General features: G+C 32.9%; 1 pseudogene; it reads right to left on the reverse strand.

Moving 5' to 3' along the window:
- Positions 1 to 2,966: 2,966 nt before the first annotated feature.
- Positions 2,967 to 3,356, reverse strand: LOC122293176 (annotated as a pseudogene).
- Between the last annotated feature and the right edge of the window lie 11,937 nt (positions 3,357 to 15,293).

Genomic DNA, 15,293 nt, shown 5'->3' on the forward strand with positions numbered 1-15,293 from the left:
AGCTTTTAGATTAAAAAATCTATAGGCTTCTGAAAAAACAAATTAAAATCTAAAAAAAAAAAAACCTGATTCTAAAAAAATAATATACAGCCCAGATATCAGGTTTTCGAATTTCAAAAATATGATTTCATCCAGATTTTGGCCTAGGTCATAACTAGGGCTAACAAGAGCCAAGTTACTCTATGGAATTTTTATTGCTAATCAAACAAAGTTATACATCAGAATCAAGATTACATAGCTTATCAACCAAAATCATATTGGAAATAGCATCTTGTCCATCTTCAATCCAACAAGTTCAGCCCTCTAACTTAGTGCCATCTTTGCTAAGCTATGTGCTATTGGATTCCCTTCTCTATATGTAAATGCAATGTTCCAGTCCTTTGCTCGCTTCAGAACTTGCTTGATGTCCTCAATGACTTGTCTATGCCATTCCCATGTTTCTTCAGGCTTTTGTACTGCATTGAAAATCACTTCAGCCTCACCATCTAGAGTTACTCTTTGAAAGCCTAACTCTTGACACAGCTCCACTGCCAGACTTGGACATAGTTTCATTTTCTCTGTTCACGTAAAGTAGCTAAAGTTTCTGCCTGCCCATCTCGAACTATTATTCCAATTCTCATTATTTTGTTTTCTGATTCTATAGTAATACCAAAATTTACTTTGATACAGTTTACATTGAGGCTCCTCCACTTTTGTAGAGCTCTTGCTGTCACATTGTTGTTGGAGTTTTCATCTGATATCTGTTGATCAGCTTGTTTAAAATCATCATCATCACGTTACATGTACGTACAACGTCAGTATAGCTAGCGGCCAAAGCAATGTATGGTAAAGATCATCATCTAGGCCAAATTCATTCTTTCCTGCCCGATCTCCTTGCATTTGTTTAGCATCCCTGCATTGATGCATGTGATGTGATGTGATGTGATCTGATCTTGAGGAGCCAATATGCCAGTACGTACGTACCCAAAGATCATAAAAAACGCATGTCTCCCACCCGAGTTATATATTATGCCTCTCTCTCTCTCTCTCTCTCTCTCTCTCTCTCTCTATATATATATATATATATATATACATATACGAAATTAGTTCTTTTTATTATTTAAATTAATTAATTGTAAAGTGCCAGTACGTACGTCGTACGTACCCAAAGATATTCATAAAAAACGCATGTCTCCCACTCGAGTTATATATTATGCCTCTCTCTCTCTCTCTCTATATATATATATATATATATATATATATATTTATATATACATATACGAAATTAGTTCTTTTTATTATTTAAATTGATTAATTGTAAAGTCTAATTAATTATATATATAAATCTGAGTGATATAAAATATTAATTACGTTTTTGGATTGAAATCAATGTTATTGTAATTTTAACGGGATGATCTATTAATTATTGTCAACAGAACCATTGATATTGATGCTAGCTGCTAGCTGCATGCGCATGAGAAAAGTTGTGGTGAGATCTAATGCATGAGGAAAGTTGTAATTTGATGCATGAATATTAACTGCTCCAAGTTTGTACACAAACCATACTGCAGAAAAGTAGTACGGGTGATTTGCTGCTTGAGAAAATGTACTGATCATCGATATCTCATGTACACAAACTATGTATATTGCATGATAATTAATGTTCGTAGTACTACTATTAGTACATGTATATTATACTTCTAGTTATTTGCATGCATGTTGAATGAGAAAAAGCGTTCAAAATTTTTGTGCATATATATATATATATAATATTTAGTGTATAAATGCCGCACACTATTTTTTTTTAAAAGTAAATAAATATAGAATTCATATCAAAATAATAATTTTTTATTATTAAATCCTGCTCTTTATTAAAAAAAAATGTATATTGCTAATACAATATAAGAGTGCATTGAGCATTATTAAATGGAAAATGATGGGAGCCCACTGGTGGCTCATTGAGGGCTAAGGGTACTAGCTGCAGGACCTTTCAAAAAAAAAAAAAGATTTGCTGCAGGAGAATCGAAAGTACTATACGTGCATATATGGTCCAAGTAATTTGTACGTTACACGTACAAACAATGCATATTGCATGGGGATCAATTAGAATTACCAACCATCTTAACGGCTAGACAACAATACTACAGTTCTTGTACATACAAGCAGATTGCGGACCAATTTGTGCATTAATGTTGAGGTGGGTACTATTTTATCATATGTTAATCTAAAAAATAAAATAAAAAAGAGAAGAAAACAGAAAGAGAGGACAAAAAAGGCAGCAAACCTCAGCTTCAAGCTTGTCGTCCAGAAACTCTCCATCTGCACTTAGTTTACAAAATAATCATAAGTTTTCATTTCCATCTTGTCCATTTACTGCAGATTGACCGGCGGGATGTGTTGGATTGGATTGGTGTGACTTCACATCCAAATTTTTTGTTTGTAATTTTCTTTGGGGCTTTGCTACATGTAGTCGGGAAATGCAGTCGGCGTGCAATCGGCTGTACGGAATGAATAAAAAAAATTATAAAAAAATTATTTTATATTCAGGGAGACCTACATGAATTATAAAAAGTTATAAAAATAATTTTTTTTTATGTAAGTCCCGTATTAATTTTTTTTATAGCCGACTGCACGCCGACTGCATTTCCCGACTGCACAAATCATTTCTGTTTTCTTTGTCCTTCCTTAGCCGCCTTATATATAAATAGATCGTGTCTAATCCTTATCTATTTTCTCTCAAATCTCTGGTTATTTATTGATGATTTGAAAGGTTGCAAGTCCTGAAGCATATTCGCTGAAGTGCTTCCACTTTTTCTTTTCTTTTTTTTAAGAACTTTGTATCTCCATATTCAAAAAAACCAATGTAAATAATTCAAACTTTAGATGTAAAATCTTAGATTTCGGATACATGATTGAAGAAAAAAACCAATAAAAACTCGTTTCAAAATCCAAAACTGAGTATTAAAACTAATCCTCACAATTTTTTCTCAATCTAGGGGAACCTCGTCATCTTTGTTAGTGATCTCCTGCTGCAAATCTTTGGGATCCTTTCCGTTGACCGTATAGCTGACGGAGATGCCGGTGCCAAGGATCTTCTTAACGGTGCCACTAAGGTCCTTGGCTATGGATCTGTGACAAGGGCAGTGGTAGATGGAACCACCGAGATCTTAGCCTGACGGTTCTGGACGGTGAGCTTGACAGTCACATGAAGGCCTTTCCAATCCTTGGTCATCTCCTTGGCTATGTCCTCTCCGACTTTCTTCGGTGAGAGACCTAGCGGCCCAATCTTTGGAGCGAGCGAATTAGCAACCCCCACGTCACCTCCTATCTCAGACGTACACATCCACCACTTGTGATGGGTCAAATTTTAGATGCATTGTTGGCTGCTCTGTGGCCCTTCCACTTTGTTTGTTTGCCAAGATCAGAAGAGTTGAAGATTTTATTCATTTTGTGACCGTTGGATCATGTAGTTCAGTTGTCGGAGATCAATTTTTTGGTGTTGATTGTGGGTAGTCTGTGGTGTATTTGTTTTAGGCTGTTTTAGTCATTGGGTTTAATCATTGAGGTTTCTTTAAGTCCTATGAATTTTGGTCAGCGCCGGTGGGTGAGTAAGCAAAAAAAATTGACTGGTAGATGAGAAAGCAAAAGACCAGAGAAGGAAGCCCTAAAACATTGTCTCCAAAAGGATGGTGGAAATCTCTGTCAAGAGGAAGGGGAAGGGTGCGAGAGGAGCAGACACGAAAGAAATCTTTGAGAGAAAGATGTTTGCTAAATTGATTGAAAATTACTCATCCATAGCTTTCCACTGCCTTCGTATCTTTTATTTATAATCCGCACCATCTCATTAAAGTCTACATTTCCACTTCAGCATTGGTGCGCTTATTGGTTCGCAAATCGGCTTACAATAAGATTTTTTCAGAATCCTAATGGTTGGTTTGGATACCCAAATTTAAACTATCTTATCACATCTCACATCTCATATAATCATTACAACTTTTATAAATTTTCATACAAAATATAATAAACAATTTAACTTTTTTAAATCCCAAAATAAAACTAATATTAAAAAATTATATTATAATTAGCAATATTTTATTTAATTTTTAACTAAACATTTCATCTCATCTCATCTAAATGAGAGAAATATTTCTCTATTTTTTCACAATTAAATTAAATGGTGCAATTTGTTAATTTTGATAGTTTGAAATCCACAATGTAAAAGTGCTAGCTGGTATACGTAAATTTCATTTTTTTTTTTATTGCGCCCACATCCAATACTAAATTTGTTTTTTATTTAAATATTTTGTTATCCTAAAGGCTGGTTTTTGGATTCATAGATTAGATGAGATAGTTTTAAATAAAAAATAAAAAATAAATAAAATATTGTTATAATATTATTTTTTAATATTGTTATTGTTTTTTTATTTAAAAAAAGTTGAATTGTTTATTATATTTTGTGTGAAAATTTTAAAAAAATATAATAATGGGATGAGATATGATGGAAAATCATTGGTACATTTGAATCAAGAATAATGATAGGGTTATTACTATGTTACTACTCATTTACTACTCTTTTTGTATTTGATTTTTTTAAAATTTTTTTATTTACTTAATGATTAAGTAAGTGACTATTAATAAAATTATATATATTTTTTAATTTTTTCTTAATGATTAAGGATGATAAAAAAATATTTAAAAGAAAATGATAAAAAATAAAAAAACTTCATATTCATTATAAGTAGTAAATGTGTAGTAATATGTATATATTCAAAATAAACAAACAGCAATGGAAGAGTTAGAAACTTAGAAGATCATTGTAAGTTCTTAAGAGAATAAATTAAAAGTATAAGAAACCACCTAAGTATTCTTGTTTTATGAAAAAAAAAAATCACTGATATAGAAATTTTAAACAACGATAACCTATATAAAATAAAATGAGATATATTGGGAGTTTTGTGTTGATAAGCTATGAGAATCCGTTTGTCAGCCCGTCTATGCTAGAGAAGCTGTAAGAGTGATCTCGGTGGTGTTCCCTTAAGATCTTGATCAACTTATTTCTTTTTGAATATAGGAAATCTTTGTTTTAAAAACATGTCTCAATGAATTTTTTATTTAAGTAAGATGAATCTACTACTAATATACCTATAGAATCTGAACCTGATAATATTAACCAAGAAGACTATAGTATAATAGATATAAAAAAAAAAAATTTACAAAACTGGACAATTCCTAATGTTCCTAAGAATCAAATATACAAATAATCTACTTTTTCTTCTAAATTATCATTTCATACTAATTATAATATTAAAACGGTAGAAAAAACTATTAGTCTAAATAATAATTATGAATCATTACAATTATTAACAAAAGAGGCTATTAAACACCATAAAGAACAAAAATATTCTTTTATACATATTAGATTAGTAAAGGTAGCTATAAAACCACTCACCAAAAGCGGATTAAATGCCTTAGTGTCACTCTTTCTAAGAGATGAAAGACACTATAATTTTCATGATTCATTACTTAGAATGGTAGAATCTAGCCTGTTTCAAGATCCAGTTTATTTCAATTGTTATCTTAATTATTCACTTTCATTTTTTATACTAATATTTTACATGCTTTAACATTAAACCTTAAAATAAATGGTTATCATATGATGAAATGATCACATCCTTTAACTGCAGTATATAGAATCCATTATAAACTAATAAAAATAACATTAGAACCACAAGCTCTTATTATTAGTCCAAAAGGTTACATATTATTATTACAATCTAGTACACCAAATTCTAGTATACAAATTTCTAAATAGATTAATTGGAATCAAATTACTCTCCCTAATGAATGGCAGTAAGAAAACATTATTTTATTACCTAAAATAGAAATTTTTTTTAAAAATGATCTAGATTACGTAAATCAAAACACGGACAGAACAATCCAAATTACCTTTCAACCTTTTAGGAGATCATTATCACAATCACATTATTCTTCACCAGTATCTTTTAGTTATTATACACCCAGATCTGTTCTTACTTTAGTTTCTAGAAATAGATCTCAAAATTTTGATACCAGATCTCATAATCTTGATACCCAGATCCGGGAAATTATTCCTGTAAACATTATTGATACACCAATATATACTGTTAATCACCCTGATATAGTATCCACCTCTCAAAATCTCCAAGGAAAAGAACCTTCTTCTCCAACATATTTATAAGTAGTTAGAGATAATACTCAAATATTCACCATGAATAAAGAAGAATTTAAAATTAGTAAAGCATGTCTTAAACAAGATTATATGAAAGAAGAAAATAAACAAAAAATATTAGCATTTTTCTCTACTTTCAAAAAAATAGAAAAAGATTATATCCAAACAAAATATTATGAGTACTTAGAAAGTGTACAAATTAATATACATTTCTTTACATGTTTTGAAATATATAAATAAAACCAATTATCGACTTTAAATAGGACAAATAATCAATGGATTAAGGAAGATAATCAAACTATCTATTAAGAATATCGTCCTTTTGAAGCCATTAAGCATAACTAAAGAAAAACCTCAATATTAGCTTCTCTAATAAAGAAATATAATTCAATACAAGAAAATAAAAATATTGATAATATAATTCAACAAAATAATTATACTAATTTATATTTAAAAACCATGAGTAAACAATTAGAAATAGCCCTTTGCATGAATTAAAATAATAGACAAAAGAGAATAAAATTGACTTTATTGAAAACATAACATAATACCTATAAGAAGATTAATTCTCAAAGGAGTTGGGAGCAGAAGAAATAAAGGAAAGCTTAGTTTACAAGAGAGAATATTTGGAAGTAAAGAGGACAAGAGAATGAATGGTTTCAGATGAAGTTCTGAGTGCCTTTCTTTACATACAGACTCTCTTCATTTAGACACATGTACAATGCAGATCAATAATATGTGCCGCCTGACACTAACACAGTAAACACCTATAATATGTGCCATCTGACACTAGTAGAATAAAGACTATCTGATTATCTGACACCATAAAGACTAAATAATATACAAATTTCTCTTATCCTATTAGGCTAGGCTAGACTCTTGTTTTCTTACGTAAAGTAAAGATAACTCAAAATGTACAAAGTCACTTGTTCTTTAGTAGACATGAACAATAATCTTAAAACACACGTATTTACTATTCTTGAATAGTAATTCTTGTCCTCTTGAATAACTCTTGCATTGAATTTGATAAGAACGGTGAATAGTAATAGACAAAGTTGCTTGTCTTGTTCTTCAAGGAGATAATACTTCTGACGACTAAAAAGATAATAGTTCTGATAACTTTAGCTTGTCATGTTGAATAATTGAAGAAGCAATAATCTTCTGGAATCACATAATTTGAGAATCCATCCAATGTGGTGGATTATTTTGAGAATGAGAGGCCTGTTGAGAAGGAGATGCCTAATTGATTGGTGATGATACTGCTGCTGACGATGCTGCTTGCTGTAATGGAGATAATCTGGCTTGTTGTTAAGGATTTTCTTCCTCGTCACTGTCGGAGACTTGTGACATTACTTCAGCCAAACTTTACAAATCTTTTTTCTCTAGTAATTGATGCTAATTAAGCTTGAAATATACTCCGTTGGACTAACACTTCAGAAGCTTTAGTAATTTTTCAAAACATTTTTATAACATGGTCATAATTATATTTTTTCTACCATTTGATAGAAATTTGGCGGGCCAAGAACATAATATTTTTTAGAGAGTGATGATGTTTAATAACATATTTCCACTTCTTGATCTAGTTTAATTTTATTTTAAGGAAGAAAAGAAGAAGTGGTGGAAAGTGTGATAAGGACTGTGCATAATCATTTTGTAATGTAAAAATATGGAGACTTTTCTAGAGAAAAATAGGAAGAATGAGAGATTCTAGTCAAAACTGATCCCACCATAGCTAGAACCATCGTGTGAGTGTTTTAATTTCCTGTAATTTGTCAAAATGAAGAAACCAGAAATGACACAAATTCTTGTTCTATCTTAAAAACATTTTTGTTCATGCCTACTGGTAGTCATAATAATCGAAATAGGGTGGATCATATGTTTGAGAAAATCTTCTTATTAGATAAGGGCTTTTTCCTCACTGTTTTAGGGTAATGACTTGTTTAATAGTAATTTTATGAAAAGAAATAATCGAAAATCCAAGTGAAGAAGGTTGAGATTGAAAAGAACATGAGATTTCAGAAATAATAATAGAATTTGTATCTACTAAAATAAATTAATAAAAATTCTGGGTTTTTATAGAATTCTATGGAACATAATGCCAATTTGGTAATAAAAAAACATCAAGTATTTTTTAGGGACAAAAAATGTGTTGTAATTCAGATTCAATAGGAAATACTTGGTGCCAATGAGTTTTGAGGATAATAGGAGTTGTAAAAGGTTGAGATAATGGTGGATGATTAATAATCTGGGAAGGAGTAGAAGAAAAAAGAGAAACAATTTTGAAATATGTTAATTTTGGAGAAGATAATGGTGATAACGGATTGTAGGATGGCCTAATGTTTTGAGGCAATTACCCCAATACCGTGTAAGGTTTTGGAATGGCAGAAGTACAATGTGAAGGATAAGAATGAGATGGTGGCTTGGCATATGAAGATTTAGACTTTAATCTAGACTTTGAGGATGACATGATTTTCCTTGTAAGAATTCTCAAAATAGAAAATCAGGAAGAGAAAATCATGATAACGAAGCTGGATGATTCTGGATTGGGATTGAGAAGCGAAGAGTTTGTCTAGAGTAGATCATACTTCTCTAGATGTGGAATAGCCAACAACTTAGGCTATAAGATTATCGGATAGAGAGGAGATAAGAGCACTTAGAATAATTTGGTCGGTTTGGGTCCAGTTTAAAAAGTCAGGATTATGTGTGATTGCATCGGAAAGGAGAGGAGGAGGGGGTGCAGTAGATCCATCGACAAAGTGAAATAGTCTCTAGCCTTTCAGATATGGAATCATCTGAGCTCGCCAGAGAAGAAAATTGTCTTTGTTAAGTTTAATAGAGAGAAGGTGATTGAGATGGGGAAGAGGGGGGGGGGGGGAGGAAGAAGAATCTGAATATTTTTTTTTAGAGGTGCTTCTTCTGCCATGTAAAACGTAGAGTCTGAAAATATTTCCTTCATTAATTTGAATGTTTGTACAGAGGTTTATTTATAGAGAGAGTCGTATGCCAAGAACATTCTGGCTTTCTTACAAGCACGTGATGTGCCATATGCCTAGTGCTAACTGTGTGAATCTGTTGTGACCGAAAGGAGTGCCTTAGTAGAAACAGAATTACAAGCAAAATATTCCAGCAATACAATCAAACGTTTCTGGAAGATTTCCGTTGCTGAGATGGCTCTGTATCTTCATGTGCAGCTTGACTTGGAGCTAGATGATTTTATGTCTGAATTGGAAGCTGATGTGGAATGTCTATTAGCAAGTGGAGCTTAAGCAAACAAAAAAAAAAAAGTAAGCTTTTTTGGTACTTTCGATGTTTTGGATTTCTGATTTATTTTTGTGGTTGCTTGTCTTTATGTTTGTATTGTCGACACATATAGACTAAAACTGAAGAGAGTTAACCTTAGGGCAATAAAGCACTGGTGTAGGCAAATCTTGAGATGGCTTCTCTATCTTCATATCCGTGACCCTCTGATCTACACATATCTCAAGTGTGACAATATCTTCATTAATGGGAACCAAAACGAAGTGAAGATCGGTGAAACTTCCAGAAAGTCACTATGACGGTGAAAGAAGGCTGCGCTGAGGGACGAAACCGTAAAACGAGAATCACAGATGGAAAAAATTAGAAAAAAAAATGAAGAAATAATACTTGGTCAGGGCAAAACTTAGTGCGTGAGTTTACTTGTACAACAAAAATCTAAAATAAATGTATGCATGGCTGCTAGCTATTTTTTATTTTTCATATTTCATTTTTTGAATTGTCTGCATGCACTATTGTAGTAACTGTTACACAATTTCTATATTAATTAAGAGTACTTCTAGAGCCACCGCTGGGAGCTTTCGTTATATTTTTTTTAAAAAAAAATTCTTTTGTTTTTTGTTTTCACATCATTTTTAATACTTTTAAATATTTAAAAAAATAAAGAATTCTCAATAATATTAAATAATTTTTTCTTAATCATTAGGGGAAAAAAAAAACTTGGAGCGGTAGCTCCCAACGGGATTCTTAGCTTTATTCATTAATTAATTATACGTTTGTCTTCTGTTTTGTTAGCTTTTATATATTCATTATATATATATAACTGATATTTTTGCTTTTATATATATGTTAGGAGTGGGATTGGTGTAATATTTTTTATGGATTGTTGCAGCCCGTCACAAGGCAGAGTGGCAGACGATCATGATAAGTAAGTGATGCAAAAATTTTGCTGCATTAATTACTATTTTCTACTAATATATATTAGCATTGTTGATAAAATAAATACAAAGTCATTTCATGCACGTATTTGATAGGATATTTGAAAATAACACGTCTTTTTTAAAGTACTTGGTTTTGTGCTTTTGTGAATTTAATTAGTGGATAAATGTAATTAATATGCATATTGCAAGGGTCACGAATTGGTCTTTATTCACTTCCTCTTAAATATTCATTCATTTTATTTGAAATTATATATTTGGTAAACAATAGTTAATTTAATTTCTTAACTATTTTATTATTACTTTTTTTTTTTTTCAGATTATTGTTGGACAGTTATAACTATGGAAGTTATTGCCGCCGTAATAAAAAGCAAGGACCCGGAAAAAAATTTATTAGATCTTTCTTTCCATGAGCTTATTGATTGTTGTAAAGAAGAGAGTGAGCAATTCATTTGAGTGGATCCAAAGAAATGGAATTAGAAAGAAGAAGGATTATCCTTTCAAAATGTATAAATCTTCTTGCAAATCTAAAATAGAAGAAGAGTGTATGGAAATAATTATTGGTTGATAAAAAAATAGTCTGGAGATATGTTAGAAAGCAAGAAAATATGTAGAAAAATGAGATGAACTTTTTGCTCTTTTTTCATTCAAAAGAATGTGTTCCCAAACCCAGCAATATATACAAGCTTGGAATATACTCGTTTTTTTTTTTCTTTTTTTTGAAAATAATCCCATTCATTTCATTAAGTATTGAAAGTATTGCATATCTTTTCCTTTACAATCAAATGTTCTATTTGAACTGGACCTTCTTCAATCTAGCAATATTCCTCTTCTCTGCTTAATGCCATTTTTGATAGATCGTGTACCACTTCATTCCCTTCTCTATGTATAAAAGTCAAAGACCACCCGTCACACCTCAACATTGTTTTCAAGTACTTAATAACATGTCCCCCATTCTGACTCATCCTCCATTTCAGAGTTGACTGCATCAATCTCATTCTTGGCATCCCCTTCCAAAACTACATCCCAAAAGCCGAGCTCTCAACATAGCTTCATCGATCTCCAAAGTGCATAACACTCTACTAGGAAAGGGGAGACTACCAACCTCCTTGGAGAGCACACAGTAACCATAATGTCTCCTAAGTTGTTTCTAACTATAATCCCCAACCTTATCCTCTTCTGCTTTTTATCCATAACAGCATCAAAGTTAACCTTGCAATAATTTTCCATAGGCTTTTCCCATTTATGTTGACTGCTAGATGAAGAGTCCCCCATTTGCTCTTCACAGATCTTGTTATTTGCCTCAAGAAACTGGGATGGCTTCTTGTACTAGTTTCCCCGGACACGTGAATTTATTATCAAAGATAACCTCATTCCTCCTACACCAAATTTTCTTCATAATGGTAATTGTCCTCTCAAGTTGGTCCTTCATAAGTGCCTTAACCATCTTCATCCACAGTTGTTGAAAATATTTCCCCTCAGATTGCCACTTTTGCATAGGACTCAACTTTTTTGCCCATACATCAGATGCTGCTAGACAACACCATAGGGTGTGTAGCACAATTTCCTCCTCTCTTAGGCATAGAGGACACAAAGGATTATTTATTATATTCCTCTTACATAGATTAACCCTTGTTGGCAGTGTATTACTAACAACTTTCCATAAGAAATGCTTACACCCTCCATACACATCAAAATCCCAAATTTGTTTCCACTGCTTTCATTAGAAGTCTCACCTAATTTCTCTTTCAACCTTTGCAGTTCATTGTAATAAGCATTTCTTATTGAATATTTTCCATTTTTGGTTAAGCCCCAAAACTGTTGATCACCATTCCCCAGTCGACTAATAGGAATAGATACTATTACTTCTGCTTCATCCCTATAAAATATGCTTCTAACCAAATGTTCCTTCCAACTTCTCTCTCCTTCGTCAATCAGTTCATTCACTTTCGAATCAACATTTAGGGCTTTTACAGGTGACTGACATAGAAAGTTGTGAGTGTGAGCGGCCATCTTTGACCCCAGATTTTATCTCCCTTCCATTCCCCACTCTCCACCTTATTCCCTACAACACCACCTCCCTCATTGACCAGATACTCCTCCATATCAGAGAAGGGGCCGTTCCTAGTTTTGCCTCAGAAAACTGCACATGGTTAAAATACTTTTCTTTGAAGATCCTGACCACCACTAATGAGTTTCGTTTCTTCAAAAGTTTATACATTTGCTTTGCCACCATTGCCAAGTACTCCATATTTCTGAAACCCAATCCACCCTTCTTTTTTGAACACCTCACCTTGTCCCAACTCCACCAATGTATCCTTCTGTCCTTATGATTATGTCTCTACCAGAACCTAGAGAACATAGTCTCCAAATCCCTATATGATTTCTTTGGGAGCATAAAAACACTCATTGAATATGTTGGGATAGCCTGTAACACTGTCATTAACAAAACCTCCTCCCTACTCTAGAGAAGAAATTGTTTTTCAAACTCTGTATCCTATGCCATACCTTCTCTTTTATGCTGCTGAAAGCCTTATATTTTTCTTTTCCTACAATTGCAGGAAATCTCAAATATTTCTCATAGTTTTCATCTATACCTGCCCTAGCCTCTTTCACAATCAGGGTTTTATTAGTCCTACTTGTATTAGAACTAAACATAATGGAAGTCTTCTGGTTATTGAGTGTTTGTCCCGAGGCCCTCTCATATTGCTTCAAGATTAATTGGACCTGCTGCCACTCCTCCAGTCTTGCATTATAGAAGATCATATAGTCGTCTGCAAACATTAAGTGATTTACACTTGTAGCTCCTCTAGCCACTGCCCCTGCTTATTTCAGCCCTAACTTCTGCTGACTTGAGCAGCTGACTTAAACCTTCAACACAGATTATAAAGAGGTAAGGAGATAGGGGGTCTCCTTGCCTCAATTCCCTAGATGGGGTAATCAACTTCCCTTACCTTCCATTTAATAAAACATAATACTTTACTGAGCTAACACACTCCATAATCAAATTGATGAGTTTCTGTCCAAAACCTACTTTTCTTAGCATTGCTTCTAGGAAAGGCCACTTAATTCTATCATAGGCCTTATACATGTCTAGCTTTATTGCCATATTACTTGAACTACCCCTCTGTCTTCTCTTCATGCTATGCAACAGCTCATATGCAATCATAATATTATCATAGATAAGCCTCCTAGGGATAAAGGCGCTCTGATTTTTAGAAATGATCTCATTTAAGGCCCCTTTTATTCTATTTGCTAAAATTTTGAAAATCAGCTTGTAAATTACGTTACAAAGGTTGATTGGTCTAAAGTCCTTTACTGAAATAGGAGATTTTAACTTTGGTATTAAAGCAAGGTACGTGTGGTTGAGCCCAGTTTGCATTCTCCCTTCCCTTAAGAAATCCAGTACAACCATGGTTGTCTCTTTTCCCACCATCCCTCAATTATTTTTATAAAAGCCAGCTCTAAAACCATCGAGACTAGGTGATTTTAGTGCTGACATTTGCTTCAAAGCCCTTTCTACCTCCTCAGCATTGAATTCTTTCTCTAGCATAGCCTTCCTCTCCACTGAAAAGCCTCAGTTGCACTAACACACTCCTCTATTTGATCATACGTAGGGTCAGAAGACGTGTGTATATATATATATACACAAAGTAACTCCTGAAAGCCTTTTCCATCTCCAAGCTTGGAATATACTTGAAGATACCAAAGAGAATAAAAGCATAAAACTATTGCTAATTCTGACATTGTACTATCCCGTTTACAAGAATGAAAACAATTCTAACTAACTTCTTCCACCAAGGCAGCTGTGCTATGGGGAATCTTTTCTTTATTCTCAAATAAGGACATGGTCTGCTGCTCTGCTGCATATTTGTTACAGGGGAGTGTGGTGGATATGGTCTATTGCGCTATTGCATATGTGCTACAAGGGAGTATGATGGCCGTGGTCTGCTACCATGTTGCATATCTGCTACAGGGGAGTGTAGTGGACTCTATTTTTGCAATGCGTTTCCTTTTAGACTCCCCCTCAAGATGGGCATAAATATTTAAAACACCCATCTTGGACAATAGAAAATGAAAAATAGGAGCTAATAGAGCCTTAGTAAAGATATCTGCCGGTTGAAACTTTGAAGCCACATGAACCGTGGTTATAATCCTAGCTAGAACTTTCTCTCGAACAAAGTGGCAATTTAGCTCTACATGTTTAGTTTTTTCATAAAAGATGTAATTTTTAATCAAATGAATTGCTGATTGACTGTCACAGTAAAGGAGAGTTGGTTGTTCATGATGCACTTTGAAGTCTTTCCAACAAGGAGAAGAGCGAAACAATTTCACAACTTGTGTGTGCCAATGCTCTGTATTCGGCCTTAACAAATGATCTAGACTCAGTGAGTTGGGGAATTGGTGGATATAGAAAAGTGACACCAAAGTCGATACTCTAATCTATTAAAGAATAGAAAAAAACATAATTTATGGAACTCCATGTCCAATAATAGTTTGAATGTACAACAATATTGCAACATTTGTAATTATTAGTTAATTTGTATTTGTATATATTCTCAATTAATTTGTTTGTTTGGAAGACATTATTGTCAATTCTACCGTTGTGAACTTGAGTAACGGTTCAGGTGTGCTACTGGGTATATGTATAATAAATGATGGAATTGCAAGCTCAAATAAAATTCTTTTTGAGATGGAAAGATGTTTTGTTTGAAATTACGAGAGCTTTATATTGAGAATATTTCCATTTTCTCGAAAACTTAGGTGTGTAAGTGTAGGCATGTGTTTGCAAGTATTTAACTATTATTTTCTAGACAAAAGACATTCTTGATTTTTCGCTATATATAAGCAAGTTTTTTGCTTGCTTTCCCCGCCTTAGGACATGTTTGGGATTGGGGTAGGAATATTAAAAA

This window comes from Carya illinoinensis, chromosome 14, assembly GCF_018687715.1.
Source record: "Carya illinoinensis cultivar Pawnee chromosome 14, C.illinoinensisPawnee_v1, whole genome shotgun sequence".
NCBI lineage: Eukaryota > Viridiplantae > Streptophyta > Magnoliopsida > Fagales > Juglandaceae > Carya > Carya illinoinensis.